The sequence below is a fragment of the Spinacia oleracea genome, chromosome 6 (assembly GCF_020520425.1).
Source record: "Spinacia oleracea cultivar Varoflay chromosome 6, BTI_SOV_V1, whole genome shotgun sequence".
NCBI lineage: Eukaryota > Viridiplantae > Streptophyta > Magnoliopsida > Caryophyllales > Amaranthaceae > Spinacia > Spinacia oleracea.
This window is the reverse complement of record NC_079492.1, coordinates 67,812,840-67,832,968: the sequence shown is the minus strand read 5'-3', so window position 1 is coordinate 67,832,968 and position 20,129 is coordinate 67,812,840.

The window sequence follows — 20,129 nt, the reverse complement described above, 5'->3', positions numbered from 1 at the left end:
TGAGATTAGACTTCGTTTGATAGGTGATTACCTGAGCGTTGCCTTTATAGCCTCCTTTTACGGTGCGACGGTTGGTCAACGTCAAAGCAACCAGTTCTCAAACAAGTAATCTCAAATCACTCAGGTATTGAGGATTTAGTGTCTAATAATTTTAATGAAATTTACTTATGACAGATTTTCATCTCTTACAGTAAAGTTTCATAGGTCTTGTCCGATACTAGTCTTCCCAAAGTAAGTATCTATGCAAATGATTATGACATTGCCATGTCCACATAGTTCAAGAAACAGAACTACTAGTCATCTTGCATTCTAGTCGTCTAACGTTTTCTATGCGTCCAATTTTATAGAAAACTCCGAATAGGGACCATTTTCAACTTTTGACATTCAAGTTCACTTGATAGACATTTCTTAGTCACAGGACTGGTCCTGACAGTCTATCTTGAATATATTGTCAAATTGAAGGGACTCATCATTTAATACTAAACCAAGATTAAATGGAATATGAAAACACATTTCATATATGATAAATGTTCAACCCCAATGTTTTACAACCATGGGCCTCTAACCCATCTTTAAAACATTTCATGGAATTCAAAGCTATGTTTGATTTCCAGTGCTACAATGTGAGTGTTGCTTCTCACTTGTTGCATAGGTTTAGTTATCATGCTTTGCCAATCTTAATATCCTTTTCATCGAATGTTCTTCGAGATATGATGATAAGATCTTTTGAGTTTGTTTATTATGTGATCTAGTCTTTCTTACTTCGATAGTGGTTCTACGCATTTTGCAATGAAGAATCATCAAGTTTAGCAGACATGTGATCCACCCAAGTTCAATGAAGAACTCATTAATATAAACAACTCTGTTTTATTGCTTCTTAGGCAATAAGTACTTTTACTTCAACTGTTTAGGTTGCTAGTGATGCTTTGTTTGGATTTGCTTATCCAAGCAGTTCACAGATATGTGGAAGACTTTCCAGCTATATCTTAGAACATATTTAATTTCCCACGCAACAACTCATGGTCTTCAATCCATGTTGCCATTTCAAAACACGATGCTCTTTAGCTCGTCCTTGTCAATGGTTAACTCCAAAGGGTCTTGCTTGATCCTTTGCCAGTGTTTATGCGTGTAGCATCAATATTTAGCATATCTTTATTTCCTTGAATCAAGAAGTAATCCTATGTACCTTTTCAGGTACCATAAGTTTTTCTTGATCTCAATCTAATTGGTCTTCACTTAGATCAATAGAGATTGGTATATGTTCGTCATGCCTAAAGTCATACGATACGTTTTTGGCGATCCTCATATTATATCATACATGATAAATTCTTTTGTAGAATAATTCCCAATTGAATTCTATTCATGTAACTTTAGCTCATTCAATTTCAGTAGATACTGAATCCAGCTAAATTCTTTGACATATAATATAGGTGAAGAATCTCATTAGATTCTTTGATGTTAACTTAGTAAATGCTTATACATAGTTCAAACATCCTTTACTTAGATTTATTCACATAGGTCGAATATCTCCAATGGAGACTTTCGTGTTTGATTTAGTAAATGCCATTACTTAATCCAAAATAATATCATAAGATGTTTGTAAATAGATCTTAATACCCAGTATGTACTAAGTTTCGCCATGGTCCATTATTGATGAATAATTTCAAATCTAAGTCATTAGCATTTGAATGTTATTTCACAATAGAGAGATATGTGTGTGATACACATAGGACCAATTAAGTTTTAAGTACTCCCACTAAACTTCTTATATATCTATAAGAATCATGTATTTTTTATGAAACTAAAATACTTATTAGTTTCACTAAAATACAGTTCCAATTCCCAATTGCTTGCTTAAATCTGTACTTAGATTTTATAAGCTAGCTTTCCTTTTCAAGCATTTATTTGGATCCACAAACTCTATGACATACCATGTACATATTGTATTCCATCATTTGATTGAGGAATACGTTTTGTCATCCAATTGTCATATGTACCAATATGCAATCATTGCTTGAATTATAGACTTAAGCATTACGATTTTGCATGAGGTTTCAACACAATCCATGCCATGAATTTGCTTGTAACCTTTAGCAACTAATCTAGCTTTGTGTGTGAACACAATTCCATGTTTGATGGTTTTTATCCTTAAAATAAACTTGCAACCAATAGGTGTGAAACTATTCTTGCAAATCAACAAAATTTCAATTTTGTCATCAAAACATTGAGTATGTTTTATGGCCTCTAACCATTTAAAACATTTGAGTCTATATATGGCCTCTAACCATTTTAGGGAATCTGGGTTTCGTCATAGCTTTCTTACAAGTCACAAACTCATTAATCTACATGATAATAGTTTGACTGTAAGTTGTAGGTTTCTTCACTATCTAATAGAAGAATTGCATAGTTTCAGTGAGTTGAACTCTATGCCTACTTGGGTATAGAACATCAAACAATAGAATATCAATAGCCACTTGAAAGTCCTTTGAATATTCTGTTCTCCTTGAAGCACTTGTAAAGTCTTCTAAGAGATGTTTATTCTTTAAAGCCACTTGTAAAGTCCTTACAGAATAAGTTCGGATTTTCTGAAGCACTTCGAAAAGCCTCCGGAATGTCCGTTTATGTTTGTTGTTCGCCTCGAAGATTTTCGAGGTCTATTTTCTCCCACTTGTCATTTTGGAAACGAATCTCCAAAAGGACATTATTTCGAGCAAACAAACATTATGTTCTTAAAAATTCGTGGTAGAAACAATACCCTTGTGTCTCATTTGAATAAATCACAATGAAACATATATCTAGACTTGGGCCTTAGTTTGTTGAATAACAAACACTAAGCTCCCACTGAGTTTAGCAACTCTTTAGATATATATAATTGAAAAGATATCCTGAAATTACTTTTCAATAGCTTTGACGAATTTGGTTTAGTTTGGTGGTAGTTGAGCATTTTGTTTTAGAAATTATAGGAAAAGTCTTTATGATTCATCATTGATCGAATCAAGTACTAATTGACTTCGATCATTCCAACGTAGATATGCCATATCTTATGGAGCTAGATTGTGAAATTACAACACACAATCATTGATGATCATATTTGGTCTCAAGTAATCATCAACATGATCTAACCTAGATCTTTATGATTTCTTGCCGAGTGGATTTTATACTTCTGAATCTTTGAACTAGCCAAACAGATTCAACTTATATCACATTTGAGTAAATAAACCTATATTCACTCAAATCCATGTGAAATAATAAAGTCATAAAACCTTTCTTTAGCTTTGAACTCTATCGTCTAGGCGTTCTAACAATAGTTCATATTCTTTGTTACTTTAAACAAGTAAGACTAGCTTGTCTTAAGTTGATCTAGAAATCAACCAACTTTCAAAAGTCCATCAAAATAGAGCTTATGAATGTTAACTTGTTGATATGGTCTAAGCAACAATGCCAAAGATTTAATGGAACTCAAATCAAGGGTTTGATTTGAACCTAGTAAACTTCTTTAAAGAGTTGTTTGTTTTAATCAAGCATATTGACTCAACCTGTAATTGACCATTTCATTCAAATAAACAAACAAACATTGTCTTTGTTTTTTCTTGAATGTGAGTCTTTCTGTGTTTGAAAACAGAAATTTAGGTATTTTGATTATGGAACAAAATAGCCATTAAGTTCCAGCCTTTGAAAGGACTTAAAACAAACTAGATGACCCTACAACTAATGTAGCATTGCCATGCTTCATTTCCCACTTGTAGGTCATTAGTGTATCCTAGCTTCCATTGTTTGAGTTATTACCGAAGTAAGAACCTCAAGCGGTATATGATACCAAGGAAGTTTGATTGCTAGGTCACTTCTCTTTAAACATAAACTTATAGGTAGAAACGGAATCGTAAATTCCTTTCATTTGTTCCTCGTTTTCCTATTTCTTGTACCCTTTCTTATAGTCTTAAGAATTGAATTCTTTAGTGTTGACTTTTATACTTTGTTAGACATGTCCAATGTCACCAACAAGGTTCTTTACCATTTTAATTTATGTTGAATATTCTGTTTCAACTAGATGATCTTACCAGAAGCTTCTAAAGTTCTCTAAGCATCGATCTATTCGAATGTCTAGGAACTAGACTCATTCGAGAATTAAATGGAAAAAGGATTTTAGGTTGTTAACCATTGGTAAAGCTGAGCGTTTAAACTCAATGCTTTATGATCTCAAAACCACATTATATTTTGAATTCACAAGCACCAATCGGTTTGCCATTCGACTTTGATACTCGAAAACAACCATAAAAGTCGATATAAGAAACGTACATTTTAAATTGCTCACTTTCTCTCATTTCCGTGAATCGTTCTTGGATTCACTACCAATCGAGGAAATTTACTGTTACCTTTCTAAAAGGATTTATTGCAGTGCAAGATATTTAATTATAAACAATAATTAAAACATACATTGAAGCATGCAAAGTCTAAACATTTATCATGAATAATAACTTGAAATTAAAGCAACCATGCAATTCAAACAAGTTATTAGCATTTTATTCGAATTATGTGTTCCGGCAGGTGTGAATAAAATGATTCCAAGACCCTAAAATCATTGAAGAACTAAGCACAGTTTGTCGACTTAATCCTAAAACATTTTAGGTAAGCAAAAGCCTTTTGCTAATAGTCTAGAAACTACTCTTGGTTGATAGGTACGTCTAAGAACTTATTAGGTAAACCTATCGATTTTGCCACGACATAAAAGGACTCCTTACTTATATCGTTGAGTTTCACCAAAACTAACATGTACTCACAATTATTTGTGTACCTTGCCCCTTTAGGACCAATAAGTAACACCTCACTGAGCGAAAACTATTACTAGATTGATGTAAAGGATATCCAAGCAAGTGTATATTTTGGCATGGCACCTTTGAACTCAATTTTTAAGTTTGGAACTTAAGGCTCTTACTATGTTGGTTAGATTTTAAGTGAACTAAAATCCTTAATCATGCAACATAATCAAGCTTTTGATCTCATGCATTTTAAGACATATTTAAAAGCAATAAATAACTTAAAACATGCATAAGATATTTGTGATCTAGTATGGCCCGACTTCATCTTGAAGCTTTAACTTCAAAGTCCGTCTTGAAAATCTCCGTGGGAGGTACCATTTTCTTCAAATAGGATAAGCTATAATTAATTACAACTATTTGATGGTTCGCAGACCATATTTGAATTGAAAAATAACTTTGGTACTTTAGACCAATTACATTCAAATTAATGGTACGCAGACCATATTTTCTATCCTATTTGGGCCATACTAGTCACTTCATAACCTGCAAAACAGTACATATACAATATATATACCATTCACCCATTCATTATCATGAATGGCCCACATAGCTGGTTAGTAAAACACATTATGCATCACGTAAATATTTGCAGCAATTAATCAAGGGCACCAATAATCTACCAATTATTCAGTCCTTATTAATTCTAATCAAGTTGTTTTAACCTTAAGGATTTGTAGACCTAATCAAGAGTTTATGACTAAAAAGCGCTCCCACTTAAACCAATAAATTCATATGCTTTACTAATTTTAAACATAAAAATGTATTTCTAGTCTAACCAGAAACATACAAATTTAATTAAAATTTAAAACTCATATAAATTTATAATTGAATCCAAAAAGTTTAATTTAATTTCAGTCGTATTTAAATTAATTCATGATTTTAATTTTAGTAAAATAATTAGAATAAATAACATTTATTATAATTACAATATTCAAAATTAAAATCCAAGAAAATAATTTAAATTATTAATTTTAAAACTAATTAAAATTACATGAACTGAAATTTTCAAATTAAACATTCAAAACGATCTAATCGTAACACAAACACCCTACGCATTGCACGCCCATGGGCCGCACGCACACAGCCATTGCTGGCCATATGCGCGCAGCCCATGCGCTCGTCGCATAGCTGCTGCATCTCCATCGCAAGTCATCGCACGCTGTGGTGCTTGCTGCGCGCGCGCCAGCGCTCGTCGCACGCGAGCCATCGCTCGCAGTGCGGGTGAGCCATCGCTCGCTGGGCGCGCGACATCGCTCGCTGGGCGCGCGAGCCATCGCTCGCTGGGCGCGCGACATCGCTCGCTGTGCGCGTGAGCCATCGCTCGCTGGGCGCGCGACATCGCTCGCTGTGCGCGCGAGCCATCGCTCGCTGTGCGCGCGAGCAACGCTGGGCGCAGCGCTCGTGGCACGCGAGCTTGCGCTCGCTGCGCGCGAGGCAGCGCGCGCTGTGGCGCAGCTCGCTTGCTGCCCACACGTGACTGCCTTGGCTCGCCCTTCGCCCATGCCCATTCGTCCATTGCTCGTGGCACACGACACAAGGCAGGGCTGCTGCCTTGTGCTCGTGCACTACGCCCTTGCTCATTGCATTCGTGCCGCACGGGCGACGAGCTCCCTTGCTCGTCGTCGCATGCCCGCATTATACAACACCCCTTAAGGGTAACACGAAGCGTCCATTGCTTCGTGCGTGCAAGGTTTATGAACGAATCACATAAAAATTTGAAATTATATTTAAAATTAATGACAAATTAATAAATAATATTAATTTCATAATTTTAGGGCGAAAAATCGAAAATTTATTATCCAATTGATTTCCGATTGTTATGGATTCAAGTCTAGGTCATAAAAATTTAAAATTTATCATAAATTTACAATTTTTATGGTGGTTTTTAATCATAGGTTTCTAATTAAATTATAATTAATTATGAAAATCAAATTAATTCTAAATTATTCTAATTTTCAACAAATTAATCATAATTACAAATTAGATTGCATAATTAACAAGACTAGGCATTCAAACTTGTTAAACATATGCAGTAGGTCAATCAAAAATTCAAGATTTATCAACAAGAATCGCAAATATTTAATTTAACATCTTAAATTTACGAAATTTTGCATTCGAAAAACTAAAACCTTCGAAAAGTCATAGTTAGGCTTCGTATTTGAGAATTCTGGGTTCGGCAGAAAAACACTATTTTTGTCAAAATTTTAGAATGCCTTTTACATGCGGAATTGACACAAAAATCACTCGATTTGGATGAGTAACGAAGAAACTGCCGAAAAAACTGCGTACGTATAATTAAATAAACGCAATTTGCAATTAATTAACAATTACGAAAATTAATCACCCCTTTTAATTCTTGCAAATTTGTAATATTTAACCATGTTTATGCAATTTAGATTATGAAAATAATAAGGGGCTCGTGATACCACTGTTAGGTTATGATACATATGATATTACATAAATCATGCGGAAACAACCATTAACCCAGGATTACATATTATTTACACATAATCATATAGCATAATTTAGATGCATACTCTTTGTTGCGTGCCCTCCCTAGCTGCGCCCGAACCGAGCAAGAACAAGTCTTTAGGACTCCAAGTGTCGTCCCTCCGTAGATAGTCCACAGCACGTCCGGATCCGCCTTAAGATTGACCAACTAGAATCGCCCTTAAGGTACTAGAATTTTCGGCACTTTTGAGCAAGATGTGTGGCTGAATTTTTCTCTCAAAAACTCACTTTGAATACTTTTAAACTCGTTGTAAATTGTGAACCCAAGCCACATATTTATAGGGTTATGGAAAGGGAATTGGAATCCTATTCAGATACAAATTAATTAAACCTAGAATCCTACAAGAACTCTAATTTAATTAATTTATCAAATAGAATTAGGAATTTAATCATTAACCGAACTCTGCACGTTTTAGGAAACGTGCACGAACACAAACACTTACGCACACACACACGGCAGCCACGATGGGCCGCCCATGCGTGCGTGCGAGCAGCAGCCCACGCAGCGAGGCCTGCGCGAGCCACAAGCCCACGCTAGCACCCGCGCGCGCTGCGCGCGCTGTGCGCGCTGCCACGGCCTGCTGGGCCTGGCCTTGCGCTGGGCCTGGCGTGGCTGTTTGTGTGGCGCGCTTGGCTTGCTGGGCGATGGCCTGGCTTTGTGCTGGGCCCTCGTCCGGCAGGCCTCGTCCGATGCTTATTCGTACGATACGCTTCCGATTAAATTTCTGATTCCGAAATTCATTTCCGATACGAACAATATTTAACATTTCCGATTCCGGAATTAATTTCCGTTTCGAACAAATATTTAATATTTCCGTTTCCGGAATTATTTTCCGATTCCGGTAATATTTCCGATTCTGACAATATTTCCGTTTCCGATAATATTTCCGATTCTGGTAATATTTCCATTTCCGATAATATTTTCCGATACGTACCATGTTTCCGTTTCCGGCAACATCTACGACTTGGATAATATTTATATTTCCGATACGATCCATATTTCCGTTTCCGGTAATATCATCGTTTCCGGAGTATTCATTTCTTGCCTGTGACGATCTCAGCTCCCATTGAAACCAAGATCCGTCGATTCCGAATATCCATAGATAGAGTATTTAATGCCATTAAATACTTGATCCGTTTACGTACTATTTGTGTGACCCTACGGGTTCAGTCAAGAGTAAGCTGTGGATTAATATCATTAATTCCACTTGAACTGAAGCGGCCTCTAGCTAGGCATTCAGCTCACTTGATCTCACTGAATTATTAACTTGTTAATTAATACTGAACCGCATTTATTAGACTTAACATAGAATGCATACTTGGACCAAGGGCATTATTTCCTTCAGACGGTTGGTCAACGTCAAAGCAATCAGTTCTCAAACAAGTAATCTCAAATCACTCAGGTATTGAGGATTTAGTGTCTAATAATTTTAATGAAATTTACTTATGACAGATTTTCATCTCTTACAGTAAAGTTTCATAGGTCTGTCCGATACTAGTCTTCCCAAAGTAAGTATCTATGCAAATGATTATGACATTGCCATGTCCACATAGTTCAAGAAACAGAACTACTAGTCATCTTGCACTCTAGTCGTCTAACGTTTTCTATGCGTCCTATTTTATAGAAAACTCCGACCAGGGACCATTCTCAACCTTTGACATTCAAGTTCACTTGATAGACATTTCTTAGTCACAGAACTGGTCCTGACAGTCTATCTTGAATATTTCGTCAAATTGAAGGGACTCATCATTTAATACTAAACCAAGATTAAATGGAATATGAAAAATACATTTCATATATGATAAATGTTCAACCCCAACGTTTTACAACCATGGGCCTCTAACCCATCTTTAAAACATTTCATGGAATTCAAAGCTATGCTTGATTTCCAGTGCTACAAATGTGAGTGTTGCTTCTCACTTGTTACATAGGTTTAGTTATAATGCTTTGCCAATCTTGATATCCTTTCCATCGAATGTTCTTCGAGATAGATGATAAGATCTTTTGAGTATGTTTATTTTGTGATCTAGTCTCTTCTTGCTTCAAGAGTGGTTCTACGCATTTTTCAATGAAGAACCATCAAGCCAGCAGACATGTGATCTACCCAAGTTCAGTGAAGAACTCTTTAACATAAACAACCCTGTTTTATTGCTTCTTAGGCAATAAGTACTTTTACTTCAACTTTATAGGTTGCTAGTAATGCTTTGTTTGGAATTACTTATCCAAGCAGTTTCATAGATACGTGGAATATTTTCCAGCTGTATCTTTGGAACATAGAAATTAATATTTTAATTTCCCACGCAACAACTCATGGTCTTCGATCCATGTTGCCATTTCAAAACACGATGCTCTATAACTCGTCCTTGCCAATGGTTAACTCCAAAGGGATCTTGCTTGATCCTTTACCAGTGTTTATGCGTGTAGCATCAATATTTAGCATATCTTTATTTCCTTGAGTCAAGAACTATTCCTATGTACCTTTTCAAGTACCATAAGTTTTTCTTGATCTCAATCTAGTTGATCTTCACTTAGGTCAATAGAGATTGGTATATGTTCGTCATGCCTAAAGTCATACGATACATTTTTGGCGATCCTTATATTATATCATACATGATAAATTCTTTTGCAGAATAACTCCCAATTGAATTCTATTCATGTAACTTTAGCTCATTCAATTTCAGTAGATACTGAATCCAGCTAAATTCTTTGACATATAATATAGGTGAAGAATCTTATTTAGATCCTTTGATGTTTAACTTAGTAAATGCTTATACATAGTTCAAACATTCTTTACTTAGATTTATTCACATGGGTCGAATATCTCCAATGGGGTCATCCGTGTTTGATTTAGTAAATGCCATTACTTAATCCAAAACATTAATATAAGATCTTTGTAAATAGATCTTAATACCCAGTATGTACTAAGTTTCGCCTTGGTCCATCATTGATGAATAATTTCAAATCTAAGTCATTAGCATTTGAATGTTATTTTACAATAGAGAGATATGTGTGTGATACACACAGGACCAGTTAAGTTTTTATGTACTCCCACTAAACTTCTTATATATCTATAAGAATCATGTACATTTTATGAAACTAAAATACTTATTAGCTTCACTAAAATACATTTCTAATTCCCAATTGCTTGCTTAAATCTGTACTTAGATTTCATAAGCTAGCTTTCTTTTTCAAGCATTTATTTGGATCCACAAATCCTATGATATACCATGTACATAGTTTATTCCAACATTTTATTGAGGAATTTTTTTGTCATCCAATTGCCATATGTACCAATATGCGATCATTGCTTGATTTATAGACTTGAGCATTACGATTATGCATGAGGTTTCAACACAATCCACGCCGTGAATTTGCTTGTAACCTTTAGCAACTAATCTAGCTTTGTGTGTGAACACAATTTCATGTTTGATGGTTTTTATCGTTAAAACAAACTTGCAACCAATAGGTGTGAAACTATTCTTGCAAATCAACAAAATTTCAATTTTGTCATCTAAACATTGAGTATGTTTTATGGCCTCTAACTATTTAAAACATTTGAGTCTATATATGCCCTCTAACCATTTTAGGGAATCTGGGTTTCGTCATAGCTTTCTCACAGGTTATAAACTCATTAATCTATATGATAATAGTTTGACTGCAAGTTGTAGGTTTCTTCACTGTCTAATAGAAGAATCGCATAGCTTTAGTGACCTGAACTCCATGTTTCTTCACTATCCAATAGAAGAATATCATAGTTCCAGTGACTTGAACTCTATGCCTACTTTGGGTATAGAACATCAAACAAATAGAATATCAATAGCTACTTGAAAGTCCTTTGAATATTCTGTTCTCCTTAAAGCACTTGTAAAGTCTTCTAAGAGATGTCTCTTCTTTAAAGCCACTTCTAAAGTCTTTAAAGAATAAGTTCGGATTTTCTGAAGCACTTCGAAAAGCCTCCGGAATGTCCGTTTATGTTTGTTGATCGCCTCGAAAACTTTCGAGGTCTATTTTCTCCCACTTGTCATTTTGGAAACGAATCTCTAAAAGGACATTATTTCGAGCAAACAAACATTATGTTCTCAAAAATTCGTGGTAGAAACAATACCCTTGTGTCTCATTTGAATAAATCACAATGAAACATATATCTATACTTGGGCCTTAGTTTGTCGAATAACAAACACTAAGCTCCCACTGAGTTTAGGAACTCTTTAGATATATTATGAAAAGATATTCTGAAATTACTTTTCAATAGCTTTGACGAATTTGGTTTAGTTTGGTGGTAGTTGAGCATTTTGTTTTAGAAATTATAGGAAAAGTCTTTATGATTCATCATTGATCGAATCAAGTACTAATTGACTTCGATCATTCCAACTTAGATATGTCATATCTTATGGAGCTAGATTGTGAATTTTACTACACACAATCATTCTTGACTTAAGTAATCATCAACATGATTTAACCTAGATCTTTATGATTTCTTGCCAAGTGGGATTTATACTTCTGAATCTTTGAACTAGCCAAACAGATTCAAACTTATATCACATTGAGTAAATAAACCTATATTCACTCAAATCTGTGTGAAATAATAAAGTCATAAAACCTTTCTTTAGCTTTGAACTCTATCGTCTAGGCATTCTAACAATAGTTCATATCTTTTGTTACTTTCAACAAGTAAGACTAGTTGTCTTAAATTGATCTAGAAATCAATGAACTTTCAAAAGTCCATCAAAATAGAGCTTTTGAATGTTAACTTGTTGATATGGTCTAAGCAACAATGCCAAAGATTAGTGGAACTCAAATCAAGGGGTTGATTTGAACCTAGTAAAGTTCTTTTTGTTTAAAGAGTTGTTTGTTTTAATCAAGCATATTGACTCAAACCGTAAATGACCATTTCATTCAAATAAACAAACAAACATTGTTTTTGTTCTTCCGAATGTGAGTCTTTCTGTGTCTGAAAACAGAAATTTAGGTATGCTGATTATGGAACAAAATAGCCATTAAGTTCCAGCCTTTGAAAGGACTTAAAACAAACTAGATGACCCTACAACTAATGTAGCATTGCCATGCTTCATTTCCCACTTGTAGGTCATTAGTGTATCCTAGCTTCCATTGTTTGAGTTTTACTGAAGTAAGAACCTCAAGCGGTATATGATACCAAGGAAGTTTGATTGCTAGGTCACTGCTCTTTAAACATAAACTTATAGGTAGAAACAGAATTGTAAATTCCTTTCATTTGTTCCTTTGTTTTCCTATTTCTTGTACCCTTTCTAATAGCCTTAAGAATTGAATTCTCTAGTATTGACTTTTGTACTTTGTTTAGACATGTCCAATGTCACTCCAACAAAGTTCTTACCATTTATGTTGAATATTCTGTTTCAACTAGATGATCTTACCAGAAGCTTCTAAAGTTCTCTAAGCATCAATCTATTTGAATGTCTAGGGACTAGACTCATTCGAGAAATAAATGGACAAAGATATTAGGTTGTTAACCATTGGTAAAGCTGAGTGTTTAAACTCAATGCTTTATGATCTCAAAACTACATTGTATTTTGAATTGACAAGCACCAATCGGTTTGCCATTCGATTTTGATACTCGAAAACAACCATAAAAGTCGCTATAAGAAGCGTACATTTTAAATTGCTCATTTTCTCTCATTTCCGTGAATCGTTCTTGGATTCACTACCAATCGAGGAAATTTACTGTTACCTTTCTAAAAGGATTTATTGCAGTGCAAGATATTTAATATAAACAATAATTAAAACATACATTGAAGCATGCAAAGTCTAAACATTTATCATGAGTAATAACTTGAAAATTAAAGCAATCATGCAATTTAAACAAGTCATTAGCATTTTATTCGAATTATGTGTTCCGGCAGGTGTGAATAAAATGATTCCAAGACCCTAAAACCATTGAAGAATTAAGCACAGTTTGTCGACTCAATTCTAAAACATTTTAGGTAAGCAAAAGCCTTTTGCTAATAGTCTAGAAACTACTCTTGGTTGATAGGTACGTCTAAGAACTTTATTAGGTAAACCTATCGATTTCGCCACGACATAAAAGGACTCCTTACTTATATCGTTGAGTTTCACCAAAACTAACATGTACTCACAATTATTTGTGTACCTTGCCCCTTTAGGACCAATAAGTAACACCTCGCTGAGCGAAAACTATTACTAGATTGATGTAAAGGATATCCAAGCAAGTGTATATTTTGGCATGGCACCTTTTAACTCAATTTTTTAAGTTTGGAACTTAAGGCTCTTACTATGTTGGTTAGATTTTAAGTGAACTAAAATCCTTAATCATGCAACATAATCAAGCCATGATCTCATGCATTTTAAGACATATTTAAAAGCAATAAATAACTTAAAACATGCATAAGATAAATGTGATCTAGTATGGCCCGACTTCATCTTGAAGCTTTTAACTTCAAAGTCCGTCTTGAAAATCTCCGTGGGAGGCACCATTTTCTTCAAATAGGATAAGCTATAATTAAACTAATTACAACTATTTGATGGTACAATATATACCATTCACCCATTCATTAACATGAATGGCCCACATAGCTGGTTAGTAAAACACATTATGCATCACATAAACATTTGCAGCGATTAATCAAGGGCACCAATAATCTACAAATTATTCAGTCCTTATTAATTCTAATCAAGTTGTTTTAACCTTAAGGATTTGTAGACCTAATCAAGAGTATATGACTAAAAGGGCTCCCACTTAAACCAATAAATTCATATGCTTTACTAATTTTAAACATAAAAATGTATTTCTAGTCTAACCGGAAACATACAAATTTAATTAAAATTTAAAGCTCATATAAATTTATAATTGAATCCATAAATTTAATTTAATTTCAGTCGTATTTAAATTAATTCATGATTTTCATTTTAGTAAAATAATTAGAATAAATAAAATTTATTATAATTACAATATTCAAAATTAAAATCCAAGAAAATAATTTAAATTATTAATTTTAAAATTAATTAAAATTACGTAAACTGAAAATTTCAAATTAAAATTTTAAAACGATCTAATCGCAACGCAACAACCCCACGCAACGCACGCCCATGGGCCACACGCACACAGCCATCGCTGGCCATGTGCGCGCAGCCCATGCGCTGCGTCGCATCGCTGCTGCTCCCCATTGCAAGGCGCGCGCCAGCGCTCGTCGCAACAAGCATGCTGCCGCAGCCCATCGCTGGGCGCAGCGCTCGTCGCACGTCGCAACAAGCACGCTGCTCGCCATCGCTGGGCGCAGCGCTCGTCGCACGCACACTAGCGCTCACTGCGCGCGAGGCTCCGCACGCTTGCTGCCCACACGCGACTGCTCGTGCCTTGCTCTCGCCCTTGCCCATGCGCCCATTGCTCATAGCCCACGACACAAGGCAGGGCTGCTGCCTTGTGCTCGTGCACCATGCCCTTGCTCGCTGCATTCGTACCGCATGGGCGACGAGCTCCTTGCTCGTCGTCGCATGCCCGCACTATACAACATCCATTAAGGGTAACACGTAGCGTCCATTGCTTTGTGCGTGCAAGTTATATGAGCGAATCGCATAAAAATTAAAAATTTATATTCAAAATTAATGACAAATTAATAAATAATATTAATTTCATAATTTTAGGGCGAAAAGTCAAAAATTTATTATTTAATTGATTTCCGATTAACATGGATTCAAGTCTAGGTCATAAAAATTTAAAATTTAACATAAATTTACAATTTTTATGGTGGTTTTTAATCATAGGTATCTAATTAAATTATAACTAATTATGAAAATCAAATTAATTCTAAATTATTCCAATTTTCAACAAATTAATCATAATTACAAATTAGATTGCATAATTAACAAGGCTAGGCATTCAAACTTGTTAAACATATACAGTAGGTCAATAAAAAATTCAAGATTTATCAACAAGAATCGCAACTATTTAATTTAACATCTTAAATTTACGAAATTTTTCATTCGAAAAACTAAAACCTCCGAAAATTCATAGTTAGGCTTCGAATTTGAGAATTCTGGGTTCGGCCGAAAATTATTATTTTTGTCAAAATTTTAGAATGCCTTTTACATGCGGAATTGACACAAAAATCACTCGATTTGGATGAGTAACGAAGAAACTGCCGAAAAACTGCGTACGTATAATTAAATAAACGCAATTTGCAATTAATTAACAATTACGAAAATTAATCACCCCTTTTAATTCTTGCAAATTTGTAATATTTAACCATGTTCATGCAATTTAGATTATGAAAATAATAAGAGGCTCGTGATACCACTGTTAGGTTATGATACATATGACAATTCATAAATCATGCGGAAAAACCATAAAGCCAGGAAAGCATATTATTTACACATAATCATTTAGCATAGAATAGATGCATACATGTTGTAGCGTGCCTTCCCTAGCTGCGCCCGAACCGAACAAGAACAAGTCTTTAGGACTCCAAATGTCGTCCCTCCGTAGATAGTCCACAGTACGTCCGGATCCGCCTCAAGTTAGACCAACTAGAATCGCCCTTAAGGTTACTAGGAATTTCGGCTATGTGTTTGCAAGTGTATGGCTGATTTTTCTTTCAAAAACTTACCCTTTGAATACTTCAATCGTACCCATAAATTGTGACCCTAGGCACTTATTTATAGGAGTATGGAAAAGGAATTGTAATCCTACTAGGATGTGGATTTGCTAATTAGAACTTTATTAGGACTCTAAATAACAAAGCAAATCTAATAGGATTAGGATTTTAATCTTTGCACAAATCCTAATAGGATTAGGATTTCCCGCACACGCATCGTACAAGCCGTGCACCCGCGCAGGCCTTGCGGCCCACGACAGGCGCACAGCCCATGTTGCTGTGCTGCGCGCGCGCGCGCCCTTGGCTGGGCCTGGCCTTGCGCTGGGCCTGGTCGAGGCGTGCGTTGCTGCGTGCGGCTCGCTGGGCGATGGCCTGGCTTCGTGCTGGGCCTTCGTCTAGCGGGCCTCGTCCGATGCTAATTCGTACGATACGCTTCCGATTAAATTCACGATTCCGGAATTCATTTCCGATATGAACAATATTTAATATTTCCGATTCCGGAATTAATTTCCGTTTCGAACAAATATTTAATATTTCCGTTTCCGGAATTATTTTCCGATTCCGATAATATTTCCGATTCTGACAATATTTTCGTTTCCGGCAATATTTCCGATTCCGGCAATATTTCCATTTTCGATAATATTTTCCGATACGTACCATGTTTCCGTTTCCGACAACATCTACGACTTGGATAATATTTATATTTCCGATACGATCCATATTTCCGTTTCCGGCAATATCATCGTTTCCGGAATATTCATTTCTTGCTTGTGACGATCTCAGCTCCCACTGAAACCAAGATCCGTCGATTCCGAATATCCATAGATATAGTATTTAATGCCATTCAATACTTGATCCGTTTACGTACTATTTGTGTGACCCTACGGGTTCAGTCAAGATTAAGCTGTGGATTAATATCATTAATTCCACTTGAACTGAAGCGGCCTCTAGCTAGGCATTCAGCTCACTTGATCTCACTGAATTATTAACTTCTTAATTAATACTGAACCACATTTATTAGACTTAACATTGAATGCATATTTGGACCAAGGGCATTATTTCCTTCACCTCCAAGGTCTTTATAAGAGCCAGTAGGAGTAGTTCCTCAAAACGTTGTTGCCCCTCGTAGGTCAAATAGAACTATTTTTCAGCCGGACAGATGGACAGGCGTCCTCTTGACTGAAAACTTAGACGTTCTCATATTGGATAGTGATGAACCTTTGACTTACAAGCAAGCTATGACGAGCCCAAGCTCCATTAAATGGTTAGAGGCCATGCAATCTGAAATAGACTCCATGTCTGAAAATCAAGTCTAGGATTTGGTTGATTTGCCGGATGGGTTCACACCTATCGGATGCAAATGGGTCTTCAAGTTGAAGAAAGACAAAGATGGAATTGTATACATATACAAGGCTAGATTGGTAGAAAAAGGTTACAGGCAAGTTCACGGCGTTGACTACGATGAAACCTTTTCTCCAGTCGCGATGCTTAAGTCTATTCGGATAATCCTTGCGATTGCCGCTTTTCATGACTATGAAATATGGCAAATGGATGTCAAAACTGCCTTCTTGAACGGTGTTCTTGAAGAGACTGTGTTCATGACACAGCCGGAGGGTTTTGTCGATCAAAAGAACCAAGGAAAGGTATGCAAGCTTAAGAAGTCCATCTACGGACTAAAGCAGGCATGAAGGAGTTGGAATAAACGATTTGATGAAGCAGTCAATAAGTTTGGCTTCATCAAGAATCAGGATGAATCTTGTGTATACAAGAAGGTCAGTGGGAGTAAAATTGCATTCCTAGTCTTGTATGTTGACGACATACTACTTATTGGAAACGACATTCCTATGTTGGAGTCTGTAAAGACTTGGCTCGGGAAGTGTTTCTTAATGAAGGACTTAGAAGAGGCACAGTACATTTTGGGCATCAAGATCTATAGGGATAGATCTAAGAGGATGATTGGACTAAGCCAAAGCACTTACATTGACAAAGTGCTAGCTAGGTTCAATATGATGGAAGCCAAGAGAGGCCATCTACCCATGTCACATAGCATATATCTAAGCAAGAATCAGTGTCCCAAAACATCTGATGAGCGTAGAAAGATGAGTGGGATTCCATACGCTTCGGCTATTGGATCCATCATGTATGCTAGGATTTGTACAAGGCCGGATGTTTCGTTCGCACTCAGTGTAACGAGCAGGTACCAGTAAGAACCAGGTGAGGCGCATTGGACTGCCAAGAACATCCTAAAGTACCTGAAAAGGACTAAGGATCAGTTTCTGGTTTATGGTGGTACAGATGAGTTGATTGTTAAGGGCTATACGGACGCAAGATTTCAAACCGACAGAGATGATTTCAGATCATAGTCTGGGTTTGTGTTATGCCTCAATGGCGGAGCAGTAAGCTGGAAAAGTGCTAAGCAAAGCACTATTGCGGATTCTACAACTGAAGCCGAGTACATTGCTCCCTCAGAAGCAAAAAAGGAAGCTGTTTGGATTTAGAAGTTCATCGAAGAACTTGGTGTTGTCCCCTCCATTAAAGGACCAGTGGCTTTGTATTGCGACAATAGCGGAGCCATTGCCCAGGCAACGGAGCCTAGGATCCACCAGAAGTCCAAGCACGTACTGCGGCGATTTCATATACTTCGAGAGATCGTTGAAAGAAAGGAAATCGAGATTTGCAAGGTTGGAACTGACGACAACGTCGCGGTCCATTGACTAAACCGTTGCCACAAGTGAAACACAACGCACATGTAGCAACCATGGGAATCAAGCATGTTGGAGAATGGCTTTGATTTTCTAAGTATTGTTTTAGAACATCTGTTAGATCTATGTTTAAAACAATTGGTTTAACCATTTCATATTTATGAAATTTATTTATTTCATATTCATTTAATTGTGGTTTAGAATTAAATGATAAGTCCATGTGATTCAAATCATTCAAATGGGATGTCAAGATGGATTCTTTGACAAAGAAACACCCATAAGTGAACTTGAATATTGAAGTCACAAAGGATCCCTAATCCAGGTCATTGAAAGGTGGACGACCAATGACTAATGAAGATTAGATTGCAAGTAGATTACTTAGTTCTGTTTCTTGAACTAGAGTGACTGGATGTCAGAATCTTTTGCATAGATACTTATTGGATCTTGTATCGGATTGACCATGAGAACGCTTTAAGAGATTAAACTCATGTCATAGGTAGTTCTCATTAATGGTGATTAGAAACCGTTCCTCAGAACATGAGCGATTATGTCTACTCGTTTGAGAATTAGTTTGCTTTGATACTAGCTAAACGTCGCACCGTAAAAGGAGGCTATAAAAGCAGTTATTGGGCGTACTATGAATCAAAGTGAGTGTTCATAGATTGCAAGAATGGATTGTCCTCCTATCTTTGATAGGATATGGTGTTGTTGTGTAACAAGGCCTCTCGGAGAGTTAGATACTGTAAAATGCATGGCCGTGCTCAGAATGGTTAGGCTTAACCTTCTGCAAAAGTTTGACAGTTGAACTCTGTAATCCGAGAAACACTTCTGGATCTAAAAAGGATGGCTTGGATCTTACCTTATGTTCAGTAAGTAACACTAAGCGACAAAGGAATGTGGATCTAATAAGGATGGCTTGGATCTTACCTTATGTTACCCGCTTGGTTTTAAGTTAGTTTTTACTGAATTGTGCCCAATGTAAGCCTCGTTTAGTATGTGTTGGTCGTACTTTGGCCTGTTTCTGTATGCTGCTTTGGTCTGTATTTGGTGTAATTGGGTTAATCAGTTTATTATAGGGGATTTTAATCTCGGGTTTGGCCTATCTGGTTTATGAATTTGGCCTGAAATAGTCTCGGGTTTGGTATATCTGGTTTATGAATCTAGCTTAATTGGCTAGTATGTGAGAGGAAAGGAACTGTGTGAGGTGGTAGTGGTACAGAGTGATGGCAGGTGAGTATGGTGAGGCAAATCAGGCAATATTACACTAACCAAAAGTTTTGAATATTTAAGCACGATTATTGTTTAAGCACAATCGATCAGCTCCCCGTTTGGTCCTGTATAAACACATGGAGGAATTAAATTTGACAACGGTCTGTAAATCATCATTTAATTGAGAAACTGAAAGTAAATTGCAGCTAAATTGGGGGAACATAAAGGATATTTTTTTACAACAACTAGATTAAATCCCATACACGCACGAATTATAATCATTTTTTTTAAAAAATATTTA